This window comes from Halichoerus grypus, chromosome 2 (genome assembly GCF_964656455.1).
Source record: "Halichoerus grypus chromosome 2, mHalGry1.hap1.1, whole genome shotgun sequence".
NCBI lineage: Eukaryota > Metazoa > Chordata > Mammalia > Carnivora > Phocidae > Halichoerus > Halichoerus grypus.
In genome coordinates, this window is record NC_135713.1 from 11,864,925 (window position 1) to 11,879,874 (window position 14,950).

At 44.4% G+C, this 14,950-nt stretch overlaps 1 long non-coding RNA gene across 9 annotated transcripts in view; it reads left to right on the plus strand.

Annotated features, from left to right (window-relative positions):
- LOC118545981 (uncharacterized) overlaps window positions 1-14,950 on the plus strand; it is a 125,948-nt gene that overhangs the window by 1,132 nt on the left and 109,866 nt on the right. For 3 of the 9 annotated variants that reach the window (XR_013445490.1, XR_013445491.1, XR_004922330.2), the window contains exons 1-2: window positions 101-3,697; window positions 3,822-3,914. This is a non-coding gene — a long non-coding RNA (uncharacterized LOC118545981). Of the gene's footprint in view, window positions 1-100; window positions 3,698-3,821; window positions 3,915-14,950 lie in introns of those variants that run through there. The other 6 variants (XR_013445493.1, XR_013445494.1, XR_013445492.1 and 3 more) reach the window with 5 other exon arrangements.

The following is a 14,950-nucleotide window of genomic DNA, read 5'->3' on the forward strand; positions in this document are numbered from 1 at the left end:
GCGCTGCGCACGCACAGGCCGCGGGGCCGCCGCCGCCTCCGCCGCCTCCGCCGCGCCCGGGGGCGCGCGGGGTGGGACTCGCTGCGGTGCCCCAGCCGGCCAGGGGCGGCGGCGCGAGCCGGCGGAGCGGCGGGGCTGGGGCGCCGCGGGGAGCTGAGGGGCGGGGGCCCAGAGCCACTGGAGGCCCCGGGGACGCCCGGGTTCGGCGACCGGGCCCTGTCGCCCGCCCCGCGGGGCCCGGAACTGGGGTCCCCTCGGAGTCCCGGGAGTGACCGGGGCGTGTGCGAGCCTGGCAGCGGGGGGACGTGAGCGCGGACGCGCGGGGAGAGATCGAGGCGCGCGGGGCTGCGAAGGAGCGGGAGCCCCCGGCTGTCCCTGGGAGAGCGCCGCGCGAACCCCGTCCCCCGGTGGCCGCCTCAGGCGCGCGGAGACTGGCCGAGGAGGCAGCTCCCGGGCTGGGGCTGGGGGCCTGCTTCGGGCCCACCGGGGAACTAGGGCCCGGGAGAGATGGAGTGACGCTCTGGGCGGGCGCAGAGACCGAGCAAAGGTCGCAGCGAAGGGGGCATCACTGTCGGGGTGTCCCAGGGGAAAAGGCGCCGAGGGCCGCGGGGACCGCTCCCTGCACGCGCCCAGGCCGGGCCCGCCGTCCTTCGGAGCGCTCGGACCTGCCTCCAGCACAGCTTGCTAACGGGGAGCCCAGAGTCTCCTCAATGCACCGCTGTTGTAAAACAGCAAACTCGGAAAGTCTGTCTCTTTTGGATAAACAAGGGGAAAGAAGAAAGAAAACACTGTTTTTTATTATACCGTGCCCCAGTGATTTCAGGGTAAAGAATAGCTGTGCGAAGTGTTTTACCTAAAACTTAAGACTGGCGTGACAGCGAAGCCAGCGTGCATCTCCACCAGCGCACTGGGACAGCAGGGTTGAGGCCCTGTGAGGGAAAAGTGCCTCATGCAGGCAGGGCGTTTGTGGGAAATCTCTGTCCCTTCTGCTGAATGTTGTCCTGAACCAAAAACTGCTCTTAGAAAATAGTTGGGGTGGGGGTGGGGGGGAGCCTCCTGTGCAGGGGGCTTCGTGGGTGTGCGACCCGCGTAGCCGGCGCAAAACCCAGCGTTTGGAAGGACCTGTGTTTGGTTTATCCGCGACACTGTTGCCCTCTTGAAATTTCTAATTTTTGAAGGAGAGCCATCCTGCTCATATGATTTTGCACTCCTCCGCCTTGCACATGATTCTTTTTTTTTTTTTTTTTAAGATTTTATTTATTTGACAGAGAGAGAGCACAAGTAGGCAGAACAGCAGGGAGAGGGAGAGGAAGAAGCAGGCTCTCCACCGAGCAGGGAGCCCGACGTGGGGCTCGATCCCAGGACCCTGGGATCATGACCTGAGCCGAAGGCAGCCGCTTAACCAACTGAGCCACCCAGGCACCCCTTGCACATGATTCTTTTAAAGTGTAATTAGCATAATGAATTAAAGTAATTTATTATTAAAAGCGATAAAGTAATTTTGCATCTAGGAATGAACCTATTACCTCACATTTAGCTTTGTAAAGCTGGTGTTCATAGCGAGCTAGAGACCTCAACATTCTGGTCTCAGGCATTTCACAATTTATTTGAAAAGATTAAATGTTTTCCATATTTTATGCCCTTTAAGAGACCTTTTAAAATTCCACACAGTCCATACAAGGCCTTGAGAAAGAAGAAGATAATTCACCCTGTAGCTCTGATGTAACCCCAAATGACATCCCCTATAATTAACATGAAAATCTGGTAATTATTTATTGTGTTATATGGTGTCAAGTAATATTATTTAAAGGACTTCGCAGCAAAACAGGAAGTACTTGTGTATAGGACTCTCCTCCATAGCAAGTTTCTGAAAGGTGTGTTTTAATATAGTGAAATCTTATTTAATATATACGAAGAGAGCTTGTTATTTAAAGGAATTCTCTGGGAAGGAGTTCTTTTCTAAAGCAAATATCACCTTAGGGTTTATCCATTCTGTTACTCTAGGTTTCCGTGGGCTCGTTTTACTCAAAGCAATCTAATTACACTGACCTTTGTCTGGAATGTGGGGTTGATGAGGTCCTCGATCAATACTCATCAAGTCCGGTTTGCTTTGGCTGGTCTCTGGACAAGGACCCGCCACATTGCTGCTGGTGCTGCTGCTGGTCAATGCAGACACACGCCTTCCCTCTTAAGGAGAAATAGTGAGAAAGTTCCAGTGAATCAATGAAAGGCCGCCATCCTTGTTTGAGTATTCTAAAAGTGTATTTTTTAAATGAGTGATTGAATAGTGTCATCTTTGATTAGGGCAAAGAGCACTTTTTAGATTTGAGAGGCCTCTGAATTTCAATCACACAGTGGCAAAGTTAATGGGACATTTGATAATTTTTTCCTGTCAAAGACTCAAAATCAGAGAACTGATTTCAAAGGGAGTTTTTGGCCTCTCTTTTGCTTCCTCTTTTTAACTTAGTAGTTGTTTGAAAAGATAACTCCAGAAAAACAAGTGATGATAATGAATGGGGAGTTTTCTAAATTACACAGAACCCAAGAAGAGATCACAAAGTCATTTACATTGGATTCAGAGTGTTATCTTTCAGAGGGTACAGCTTTATCTTCAATTTATAGAGTTTTTGATCAAAGGACATTGCAAGATTTACAGACTCTACACTCAAAAGTGTAAGGAAAAAATATATACATACAGAAAAAATGCTGGAAGAAAATGTGCTCAACTATTAACAGTGTTTAGATACAGCTTCATAGTATGATTAATTTCCTTTTATACTTTTCTATATTTAACACAATGTGCATATAGCAGCTTATAAAAAGAAAAAGTTTTTAAAAATATTTACAAAATGTCATCAGAATTTCAAGTGGGCATTAATATCAAAGCATGGAAAAAGTTACTCTTCACAGTAATAATTTCATAAATGACCAGCCATATACCATTGTGTTGATGTTTAAAATTATTAACTCCAATTTTTGAGGAAGATAATTTAAAAAGAGAAACTAAAAGCTACATGTATGTCTTACTTTTTTTCTGGAATTGATCTCAAATGACTATGTACAAGTTACCCCTATATCTGTTGCATAGGACAGAATAAAAGGTCATGTTTAAAATCATCCAGTTCTATAACTCTATAACTCAGATTTACTTAATTTGAGGTGCCCATTGGCGGCAGATTGAATTGTAGCCATGGACAGGATCTGGAAGAAGGTGTCATAAAGATTTGTGTAAGACTGACTTTATAGAGTTATCTACACACATAACCAGTTTATTTAACAGATAGTTCTAGTGGAAAAGATTTAGTACTGGATATTGGTGTCTAGGTTTGAAATGAGTAGGAAACACCCCCCCCCAAAATAGACTAGATATAAGTTCAACCCTTATCGTTCTACATCTGAGCCTCGTACAATTTTACCCCACGGCCCATTGGGGATGCGGTGTGGGGAAGCCTCTGATTTCTAGGCTATTTAATTTTGTTCATATGAATATTGTTCTATTTGATGAAGTCATGATTTCTGCCCAGATCCAAGCTTCCGGAGAGCAGGAAGAAAAGTTGTCTCCTTCCCCCCAAGCTGCACATTTTACTTTTGCAGTGTCTGTGTCATTCCAGCCCAAAGCCTCGTTGCAATTTACCCAGGCCAATGATCAAAGCCAGTTTTTGTACTCTCAACACATCCCAACGATAGGAGGTAGGAGGTGAGTGACATGGGTAAATGGTCCAGAAATGGAGTATTTGCTTTAGATAAACTAGAAATAGCTAGTTATATTCTGCTAGGAGTTACAGTTCTCACTTTTAATGACTTCTTTAATATTTTTAAAGGGACCACACAGATGCTTCCAAAATGTTGAACCACAAAAAGGAATGGGGAGAATTTCTAACATGCTGATATCGAGTGATCTGCAGAACATTTTGGTAAGTGAAAAAAAGCAAGGTGCCAAACTGTGAAATGGCATGCTATTTTTGGGAGGAGGGGGGTAAAATGGGAGAGAAATATAAATATGGTTGTGCATGCATATGTGTATTTGCTTATATTTGTGAGCAAGTCATACCGGAAGTATAGTCCAAAAGTTATTCAAATGCTTATCTATGGGGAAAGAAAGAGCACAGGGTCAAATAGGGATGGAAGAAGGAATTCTCTGAATGTATTTTGTAATCTAATTTTGGCTTTGGAAACGTTCATGTTTTAAATGTTGAAAACATAAAAATAAATCAGAAGAAAACAATTATGGGGAGCAGACATATACATGTCATGCATGGTTTTCTTCGTTTGTTTCCTCTTTTATTCTGAGGAAAGGATTTGAGACAGCTTTAATCAGAGCACAGCTATATGCCTTATCCATATATAATGCCTTTTTGTGTTTTGTTTTTCTAAAAAAAATTTTTTTTTCTATAATTGCTAGAGAATGAAACATTTGCAGAGCCTCTTGCCAGGTCAGTTATGTAACCTGATGGCATTGTGTATTGATAACTATCATTATACGGTTAGTACTGACTGGACATCCTTAGCATTTTGATAATATGTAGAAATCAGGTTTTGTCACTTCTCAGACTTTACTATCCCAGAGAAGAGGCAGACAAACAATAGTTCTCTTGTTACTGCATTTTAATTGAGTCTATTAATTTGATTAATTAAGGTATTAATTCATCAGACAAATATGTAGCACAGTGTCACCTTCACATCAAGTAGATAGCTTATCCCTAAATTCCTGTATTACCACCAGAGCATTTTTATATTTGAAAAGGTTCCTGATTTCAAAATGATATCCTGCAACACATTACATAATTTTACTTGTGACTCCATAGATTCAGTGGTTGGACAAGGTATTAATGAGACCAATGTTATTTGAATCTCTATTCCGATCAGCTAACTTTGTTTTAATTCATTCAGCAACCTCTTTTGAGCACCTACTGTATGCCAGGCATGGTGCAAAGTGCTGGGTATGCAGTATTGAACAAAACAAGCATCACTTTCCTAAGACCGAAAACAATGCAAGGTGTCTTCTCTCACTGCTCCTATTTGAAGCTGTACTGAAGGCTCCAGCCAGTGCAGTCAGGCCAGTAAAGGAGATAAAAGGTAGGCACACTGGAAAGAAAAAGGGTTTTTTTTAATTTGCAGATGATGAGATACTTCAGATAGAAAACCTCAGAGATTTTTTTTTTTAAAGATTTTATTTATTTGAGAGAGAGGGGGAGAGTGAGCACAAGGAGAGAGAAAGAGCACCAGCGGGAGGAGGGGCAGACTCTCGGCTGAGCAGGGAGCCTGAAGATGTGGGGCTCAATCCCAGGACCCTGAGATCATGACCTGGGCTGAAGGCAGATGCTTAACTGACTGAGCCACTCAGGCACCCTAACCCCAGAGATTCTGTAAAAAAGCTACTAGAACTATTATATGAGCTTAGCAAGGTCACAGGATACAAAGGCCTTTACAATCCTCAATTGTGTTTATATATACTAGCAGTGAAAAATTGGCAATTGAAATTTAAAAGCCGTCATTGACAATAGCATTAAAATTCATGAGCTATTTAGGGATAGATCTAATAAAAAATGTTGAAAACTATAAAACATTAGGAGTTCAAAGGAGACCTAACTAAATGGAAAGGTATGATATATTAATGGACCAGAAGGCATTATTAAGATATCAATTCTCCCCAAACTGGTCTACATATTAAACAGAATCCCAATCAACATCCTTTGGAAAAAGAAAAAGCACAGGACTGAGGATAGCCAAAGCAATTTTGAAAAAGAACAAAACTGGAGGACTCAAACTACCTGATTTCAAGACTTACTGAAAAGCTACCGTAATCACCACAGTGTGGTTCAGGTGAAACATACAAATCAATGGAATAGAGTAAAGAATCAGAAATAGACCCTCACATATATGCTCAATTGATTTTTCACAAAAATGGCAAGGTAATTAAATGGAGATGGAATAATATTTTCAGCAAACGTTGCTGGGACAAAATAATGACCCGTGAGCCATACTTCATGCCATGTGTACAAATTAAGTAAAAATAGATCGTAGATTCAATGTAATAACCACAATATTTCTAGATAAATACATAGGAGAAAATCTTCGTGACTGTAGATTAGGCAAAGATTTCTTAGACATAACATCGAAAGCACAAACCACATACAAAAACATTCATAAACTGAACTTCACAATGAAAAACTTCGGCTCTTCCAAAGCTCTTGTTAAGAAAAGTAAGAAGACTAGCCATGGATTGGGAAGAAATATTTACAAAATACATATCTGATAAAGGGCTTGTATCAAGAACGTAGATAGATATCTTTTCAAAACATAATAATAGAAATACAAATAACTCTAAGTTATGTGTTTCGTAAACAGATGAAAAGACTCTCACCTTCATTACTTATTAGGGAAATGTGCATTAACACCACCAAACACCTACTAGAATGGGCTAAAATGTAAAAATACGGTAAAAGCACCCAAGTGCTGGGGAGGTTACCGAGCAAATGGAACTCTCATGTATCATGTTGGGAGTGCAAAATGGTACGGTCACTTTGGAAATTGGTTGGACGGTTTCTTATAAACTCAAATATATACTTACCAAATAGCCGAACAGTTCCACTCCTGGGTATTTACCCAAGAGAAATGAAAACATATGTCCACAAAAAGACCTACATGCAAATGTCTATAGCAACTTTATTCGTGATGACTCAAACCTGGAAACAACCCAAATAACCATGAACTGATGAATGGTTAAACAAGTTGTGATATATTCATACTGTGGAATACTACTCCCAATAAACAAACCAAACTACTGATAAATACAACAATTTGGATGAATCTCAAGTACATTATTCTAAGCAAAAAAGCCTGAGTAGTGACTCAGTATGATACTCTTTCAAATGACCTATGGAAAACACAAATTGTAGTAACAGAAATCAGACCAGTTGCCAGTGCTGGGGGTGGGGTGGGAGAGCTTAAAGGATCCACTACAAAGTAGTACAAGGAAAATTCTGTGGTGATAGAAATAGTTTACATTTTGACGTTGGTTGTAGTTACACAACTCCTAGAACTGTCTACCTAAAAAAATCTTGATATATATAAATTATATCTTTACAAACCGACTTTTTAAAGTAGGCTCCATGTCCAGCATGGAGCCCAATGCAGGGCGTGAACTCATGACCCTGAGATCAAGACCTTGAGATCAAGACCTGAGCTGAGATTGAGAGTTGGACACTGGGGGTGCCTGGGGGCTCAGTCGGGTGAGCATCAGACTCTTGATTTCAGCTCAGGTCATGATCTCAGGGTGCTGGGCTGGAGCCCAGTGTTGGGCTCTGCGCTCAGAGGGGAGCCTGCTTGAGGATTCTTTCTCTCCCTCTCCCCCTTTCCCGCTCTCTCTCTCAAATAGATAAATAAATCTTAAAAAAAAAAAAACAAAACAAAACTCAGACACTTAACCGACTGAGCTGCCCAGGTGCCCCAGTATAAACCTACTTTAAATAAAACATATGAGTATATATACACAAAATAAAATAAAACATAATCCCTTCCTTTGTGGAACAGCCATTAAATAAGCACACAAATAAATACACAATTGCATGTAGCATTCAACAATACAGCTGGCCATCTCCTATCGTAAAAAAGGGCTGGATAAGGAAGTTTACAATTTATGTTTAAATATTAAATCAACTCAGGTAATTTGCTGTAGAATTTGTACAGGGTCTTCTATTTGCTATATTACTAACAATAGCTAATGTTTACTGTCATTTTTCTGAACACGGATGCTGCACTAGATTCTTTATACATATCATCTCATTTAATCCTCAAAGTAATTCTATGAATTTGCTACTGTTACCATCCCCTTCCTTTTTTTTTTTTTTTTTTTAAATGCAGTGGAAGCATAAACACAAAGGGTAAGCAAATTTCTAAGGTCTCACAACTAATAAGCCGCAAGGTTGGTACTTGATGTAGACACACCTGATTGAAAGCTCTTGAATCCCATGTCAGGGCTTCTTGATGTGGTATGCTTAAAATGCAGAGTCTTGGGACTCCTGCGTAGCTCGGATGGTTAAGTGTCTGCCTTTGGCCCAGGTCATGATCCCAGGGTCCTGGGATTGAGCCCCACGTCTGGCTCCTGGCTTGGCGGGGAGCCAGCTTCTCCCTTTCCCTCTGCCTCTCCCCCTGCTCATGCTCTCTGTCTCTCTGTATCTCTCTGTCTCAAATGAATAAATAAAATCTTTAAAAAAAAATGCAGAGTCTCAGCCCTCCCCCAGAGACCGGGATTCAGCCTGAAGAATGGGGTAATCCTGGGGGCTGCATTCAGAAGCCCCCAGGACATTCTGATGCATCTACCCCTAATCTACAGTCTGACTGATCAGCAGAGTTTCGAGGATCATGAAGGAGATTCAGAATCATAAAACAGCAAGGCTGGATGGCATTTTAGAGATTATTCAACTGTGTTTTTGTTTACAAGAGACAGGAAAAGGCAGTGGGCTCCCGGAGGGAGAGCAGCGGTGCTGGGAGTTTCTCAGAAATGGGGAAATGAAGGATGGCTTGGGAGAAGAGACAGCGGGAAGTCAGGGTATCCCAAAGTGGAGTCAAGGTCACCAGCTAGAGCATTGAGGGGGGAGAGGAGTTTGCCTTGATAATAACTTCCCACTAGCCTCTCTATGGTGCTGCGTCATTTGCAAAGTGTTTTTTACATAAGTTACATTCATTTGTCACAATGAATCTATGATAAGGTATATTAGTTGAATTCCTTTGGTTGGATGTAAGAGAAATCAACTTAAACTAGTCTAAAACTACCATCTGGACTCTCTCCATCCCTAAATCACTATTTCTCTTCCCTTCCCTTCCCTTCCCTTCCCTTCCCTTCCTCCCTTTCTCTCCTCTGTCCTCCTCTGCCTTGCTGGTCCAGATCATGAGTAGAAAATGCTCATCCATAGCTCCCGAGCTTAGATATCAGGTCCCTTTTGCTCCCAGGTCTATATTTCAATAGAAGGGTCCCTAAGTGGGCCAGGTTGGTCAGGAGCCCAGGCTTGTTCAATGAGATGAGTCAGGAGATGGGGTCCTATTGTCCACAATGACCCTTGGGAGCTCCAGAGAGGAGGGACTGGCAGACAACTCAACAGGTGCCTGGCACATGGCCCTCTGCCCCTTGGTTATGTTACATATATACACATATCACCTCGTATGTACGATTTTTCAAAGATGCCTCTGCCTTACAAGGCCTAATTATTCCAGTTACAACTGCAAATGTATATTCGCTTTCCTGAACAGACGACAACTCAAGGTCATGCTCAGCCACTCTATAGAACTGAGGTCCATGGTCCATAGTCAGTCTCACCTTTTGCCATATAAGGTGATGCCCTCAGGTTCCAGGGAGTAGGTGTCCTTGGATGCCATTTTTTAGCCTATCACAAGTAACTTCATTAAAAAGGTAAACCAAAACAGTGAAGTCAATTTTAATAATATATTCTTAACCTAATGTATCCAAAATATTACTATTAGATGTGTAATCAATAAAAAACATCGATGATTTATTTTACATTCCGTTTTTCCTGCTACGCTTTCCAAATCCAGTGCATATGCCCAACCTCCCTGTTCTGTCCGCGTCGGTGGGGAGGAGCTCTTGGGCTGGGGTGCAGCTGCACGCACCAGGGGGTCATGCTCCAGCATAGGGACCCCACTGGGCTCTCCTTTTATAGGAGAAGAGTGGCTTTGGGGAATAAACATCCATGGAGCACTGAACCAAGGTGCCGGCTATCTGGGGGAGGGCTGGGGGAAAGGCCCTCTGTTTCGCACCCGGGGACCTTGTGTGTGTCTCGTCCCATGGGATGTTGAATCCGGGTGCAGCCCTGTTTTCTGCACGTAGGGTGGGGATGGCCTGGCAGGACTGAGTCCTTGGCTCTCCTACCTCATTGCCAGGAAATGGAAATGTCAGGAAAGCACCCCTAGTTGCTCACTGGGCAGTCCTTGTCTGCACAGCTGAAAATGGTGACATAGGATTTTAGGTCTCTCTGATTCCAAAGCCAGTTCTCCCAGTCACTCTTCTCTTCTGCTCCTGCTGGCTTGACGATATCCATGTGGGGTTTGAGCCGGGGTCATCTCCTGAGATGGGCTGAGCTAGGGGGTTGCTTACGAAGGCAGCCCCAAATTGGACTGAGGTAGGACAGCAGGCAGACAGGGCCGGGATCCCGGGCGGGTCAGGAATTGGGACACTCCAGGGTGTGGTCCCCGTGGCCGAGGTAAAGACTGGAGCTTCTGGAGACACCCACGTGGCCTGGCCCAAGGTAGAGGCGGTGGCTGGGGCAGCTCACAGAGAAACTTGTTTTGGATGAAGGTGAACTGCTAAGTTGTTTGTTTTTTGATGAGCTGTCCCACCCAAGAATGTTCCAGCCACGTCTTAAAAGGCTTAGGCCCTCCACAGAGGGTCTGGTTTTCCTGAGTCAGTGATTTTGTCTCCTTCTGTCTAAGAATCCTGCCAGTTTGTCTCCCCGAGTGTTTTGTTGGTGGATCGGGGCTCAAGTGGCTCTGGACGGAGACCGAGTCTTCTTAGCCTTTGGGGTTAGTAATTTTCCAATTCCTTGCCGGCGCTAGGGCCACAGGTGGGCATTTAACCTGAGCGTGACACTCACTAACCCCATCAGCTCCGGTCGCCAGGGTGTCTGCACAGAGCAGGTATCCGTGACAGGCCTTATTTCGGGGTGGCTTGGCTGCCTAGCAGCCCAGGGTCGCTGCCTGCTGGAGGCTCCAACCAGCAGTAAAGGAAAGCATCTGTCCTTGTCTCAGTGGTTTCCAAGGGACCCAGCTCAGCATTCGCAAGGCATGTGTACAGGGATGCTCTGTGTGTGTGCTCACCGTTTCTTGATGTGTCCATGCAGAACAGGTGGCCCAAAGCTCAAAAAGTGTGCAGATATGATGTGGATCTGCTGTATGAGAGTTTCCAATGCAAATTGCGGGACAAGTTCATTGGGTTTGTTTTCCCAGGGTTTCCCTGACTCTTCTGCACAAAATTCCATATCTTTAAATTTGTCGAGTCCCCCCAACAACCGTAATAGTCATTAAAGGTAAAATTGGCTGTGTTTTCTGAACCCCAAATCCTGTTTGGGGCTACTTTTCAAAGTCAGTCTGGGAGGTATAATAATTTGGAGGCAGAAATACTGAAGTGTTAGCTGGTCTATAAAAAGGACAGAACACACGATTGGGGTTCAGGCTGTCCAAAGCCACATTCAGGGCACTTGATGGCTATTCTGAAGATAGTTGAGTCCAACCCTCCTCCTTACGTATGTATGTGACAGCACCAAACTCTGAGATGGTAGAAGGGGGTTAGTCAATGACATTCTTTCTGGCTAACGTAATCCGCATGTCTTCCTTCTGACAGCGGAGAGGCTTGGGCACGGCAGTGGGAGATCTACAAAGATGAAGGGCCAGGAGGAAAGGCAGGGTGTGTAAAGGAGCTAGACAAATAATAATTAGTAATAAAAGAATAGGCACAGCAGCAGGTAGTATTTATCACTCCCATACCTTTTGCCATAGTATGCTTGGTGCTTTGTACTAGTACCTCATGCATTCATTCATTCGTTCATCCCTTTGTTCAATTGCTCAATAGTTATTAATGTGTCAAGTAGCATTCTGGGTGCCAAGGATCCAGCCATGAATGCACCAAATTCATTGCTCTCATGGAGCTTACATTCTAGCAGGGGGAGAGACAGCAAACAAATATATAATGCCAAGTAGACAAGTGCTGAAAAAAATCTGAGCACAGGACACAGGGGGACAGAGGCTGGTAAGGGGAGTTCCTTCCCACGAGTAGGTGTCTGTCTGCTTTGCAGGCAGAGGGACTAGCTGCTCTGAGCCTGGGGAGGGCTTGGCATGTCAAAGGAAAGAGCAAAGAGGGAGAGCTTGGGGGTGAGGTCCATGGGGTAGCTGGGGATCTGAGTGAAGTATGGAAGGCATTGAAGATTTTTGAGCAGGGACATGTCTGATGTGGGTTTTAAGGGAAATCTTACTACTTGCCTAGTAGAGAAAAGGCTGGGTTGGGGGTAAGGGTGGGAGCAGGGAGGCCAGTTAGGGGGCCACTGCAATTGCTTTGGAGGGAGATGGTAATGGCTTGGAGCCATGAGCTAAGATTGGAGGAGATAAGAAGTGGTGGGTTCTGGAGATACTCGGAAGTTATGGTGGCGGGATTTGCCAATGGATTTGGATATGAGAGCAAGAGAGGAGGCGTGTCCTGACTTGCTAGCCCAAACTAGCACTACCACTTACTGACATGGGAAGCGCAGGAGAAGGGACATATCTGGAGATGAAAATCAAGAGTTTGGTGCAGATACGCCAACTCTGTGATGCTTATTTGACATCAGGTGGAGATGTTACAGAGAGCGCTGAGTGGCTACATTAGTCTGGAGCTCAGACGGGAGGCTAGGATTGAGATTCAGGAATCCTCAGCAAAGAGCTGCTATGTGGAGTCATAGCTCCGGATGAGGCCATCCAGGGAGTGAGCAGATAAGAGGTCCAGGGTCCTCTGACATGTGTGAGGAGGGAAGAGACATATGTTGAGGGAAGAAAACCGGGGGGTGGGGGGGGAGGTCTTATTTTGACAGTAAGTCAACAGGTGACCAACCATGTCAATTGCACTAATAAGCTGAGTAAGATGAAGACAGCTGAGTAAACCACAAGGTTTAGCAACATGTCTTTCATCTCAAAACCTTACGTGGTGGGCACTACGATTATCCACTTTATCCACAAGGAAGTCACAACTCAGAGAGGCTCAGTAACTCTGCCAGGGCTGATAGAATCAGTGATGGAGCTGGGATCCAACCCAGGCTAAGCCCGAAGCCTCCCTGCTCTGTGCCCGGGACTACTCCAGAAACACACATTCCCCTTCTTACTTCCACGGTGGGAGTCCTGGGCTTTTTAGCTCACCTCACAGGTAAATGGTGACAGTGCTCCAGGAAAGAAGCCTATCTCAGCTCCATTTGGAGGATGACAGATTATTGGAGAGTCTTCTGAGAGAATGATTCAGAAAGAGGACGGAGGGAGGATAATGCGGAGCATTTTGGAGAAGCCTGCCTTACCAATTATCTTCAGTTTGAGCTCATGATTGCTTTAAACATTTCTTATTAGCATGAGAGAGAGAGACGAAAGAGGCTCAAAATAAAAAGTGTTTATACCAAAAAATGGAGAGGAGGATTTGCAGGCTTTGCTGACAGATTGCAGGCTACAAAACAGATTTGTGGGTGAAATCTAAGCTCTTTGTGTGTGTTCTTTTCCATTTCCTCTCTTTTATGCTTAATGCCCATTAAAGAAAAGCTAATTAAGACACTATAGGAATAACATAAGTAACCTTCATCCCTAAATAATGTTATCTATTGACTGCAAAATATTTTGCATGAAAAGCATTTTCAGTTTTTTTTTTTTTGAGAAAAAAAGTAGCTCATGTATTGCCCTACTTTGTACATATTATTTTCTGACTGTATATTCTTAAAATTAGTAATTCTCTGAACATAGGTTTTCAAATCTGGGTTTCCCAATCCAAAATCGAATGGATTTACAGTGAGTACATTTTATAGGCTCTAGGTGCCAATGCAGTTTTTAGATGATAGTTACAAAATGAAAAATTCTTTTTAAAAATAAAAAGATTTTATTTATTTATTTATTTGAGAGAGATAGAGAGTGTACCCATGAGAGAAGGGGGAGGAGCAGCGAGAGAGGGAAAGAGCAAATCCTCCAGCAGACTCCCTGCTGAGTGCAGAACCCAACGAGGGGCTGGATCTCATGACCCTGAGATCATGACTTGAGTGGAAATCAAGAGTCTGTTGCTTAACCAACTGAATCACGCAGGCGTCCCTAAAATGAAAGATTCTCAATTTCAGTGTGAATTAGTGTCCTGGGGCTGCCAAAGCAAATCGCTGCAAACTAGGTGACTTAAAACAACAGAAATTCATTCCCTTGTGGTTCTGGAGGCCTGAAATCCGAAGGCTCTAGGAGAGAATGCTTCCTCACCTCTCCCCCCTCCTGGCAGCTGTGGGCATTCACTGGCTTGTGTCTGCGTAAACCTAATCTCTGCCTGGTCTGCTTCCCCGAGTCTCTGTATCCCGAACCCCTCTCTGCCTTTCTCTGATAAGATCATTGTCGTTGGAGTTAGGACCCGCTCTAAATCCAGGATGATCTCATCTCATGATCCTTACCTTGATTTGCAAAGACCCCTTTCTCCAAATAAGGTCACAGTCACAGGTTCTGGATCTGGGGATTTAGACTTATATTTTGGGGGCCACTATTCAACTGTCTAACCAGCGTTATACCCTAAAGTGGCGGGAAGGAATCAGAGACCTAGGTGTAGATACTCTTCCCTCTGATGTCCGCCCTTGTAAGTTTGTGCCCAATACCGTGCTCAAGAGAATGCATCCAGTGTGTGTGAGTAGTTTAGAGAGACAAAGGAGCCATAGAGGAGGAGATGGTTCACTTTGCAATCCTCCCTGGTAGCGTCTAGGTCCCCGGGAAACAGAGTGCTCTGGATCAGACCATCTGGGTTGAAAGTGACTGCCAATTACTGGCTGTGTGATTTTGGCAATATATTTAGCTTGGCTCAGTCTTCATTTGTGAAATGTGAGTCATGATACTGACTGACCTCAGAGTGTTCCCAGGAAGATCAAAAGAAGTGCCAAATGTAAAGCCCCTAGGTCTTGGCTACTCCACCCAAGGAAGTGGCCCTGGACTTGGAACCTCAGGCTCTGCATGAACCCAGCAACTGGTCTCACGTCTCTGAGCTCCAGTTTTCTCCTGTGTAAAAGAACAGAAGTTTTTGGGGCGCCTGGGTGCTTCAGTCAGTTAAGCATCCGACTCTTGGTTTTGACTTAGATCATGATCTCGGGGTTGTGGGATTGAGCCCCGAGCCCCGAGTTGGGCCTTGTGCTCGGCTCAGAGTCTGCTTGGGATTCTCTCTTCCTCTCCCTCTGCCCCTCCCACTCATTCTTTCTCT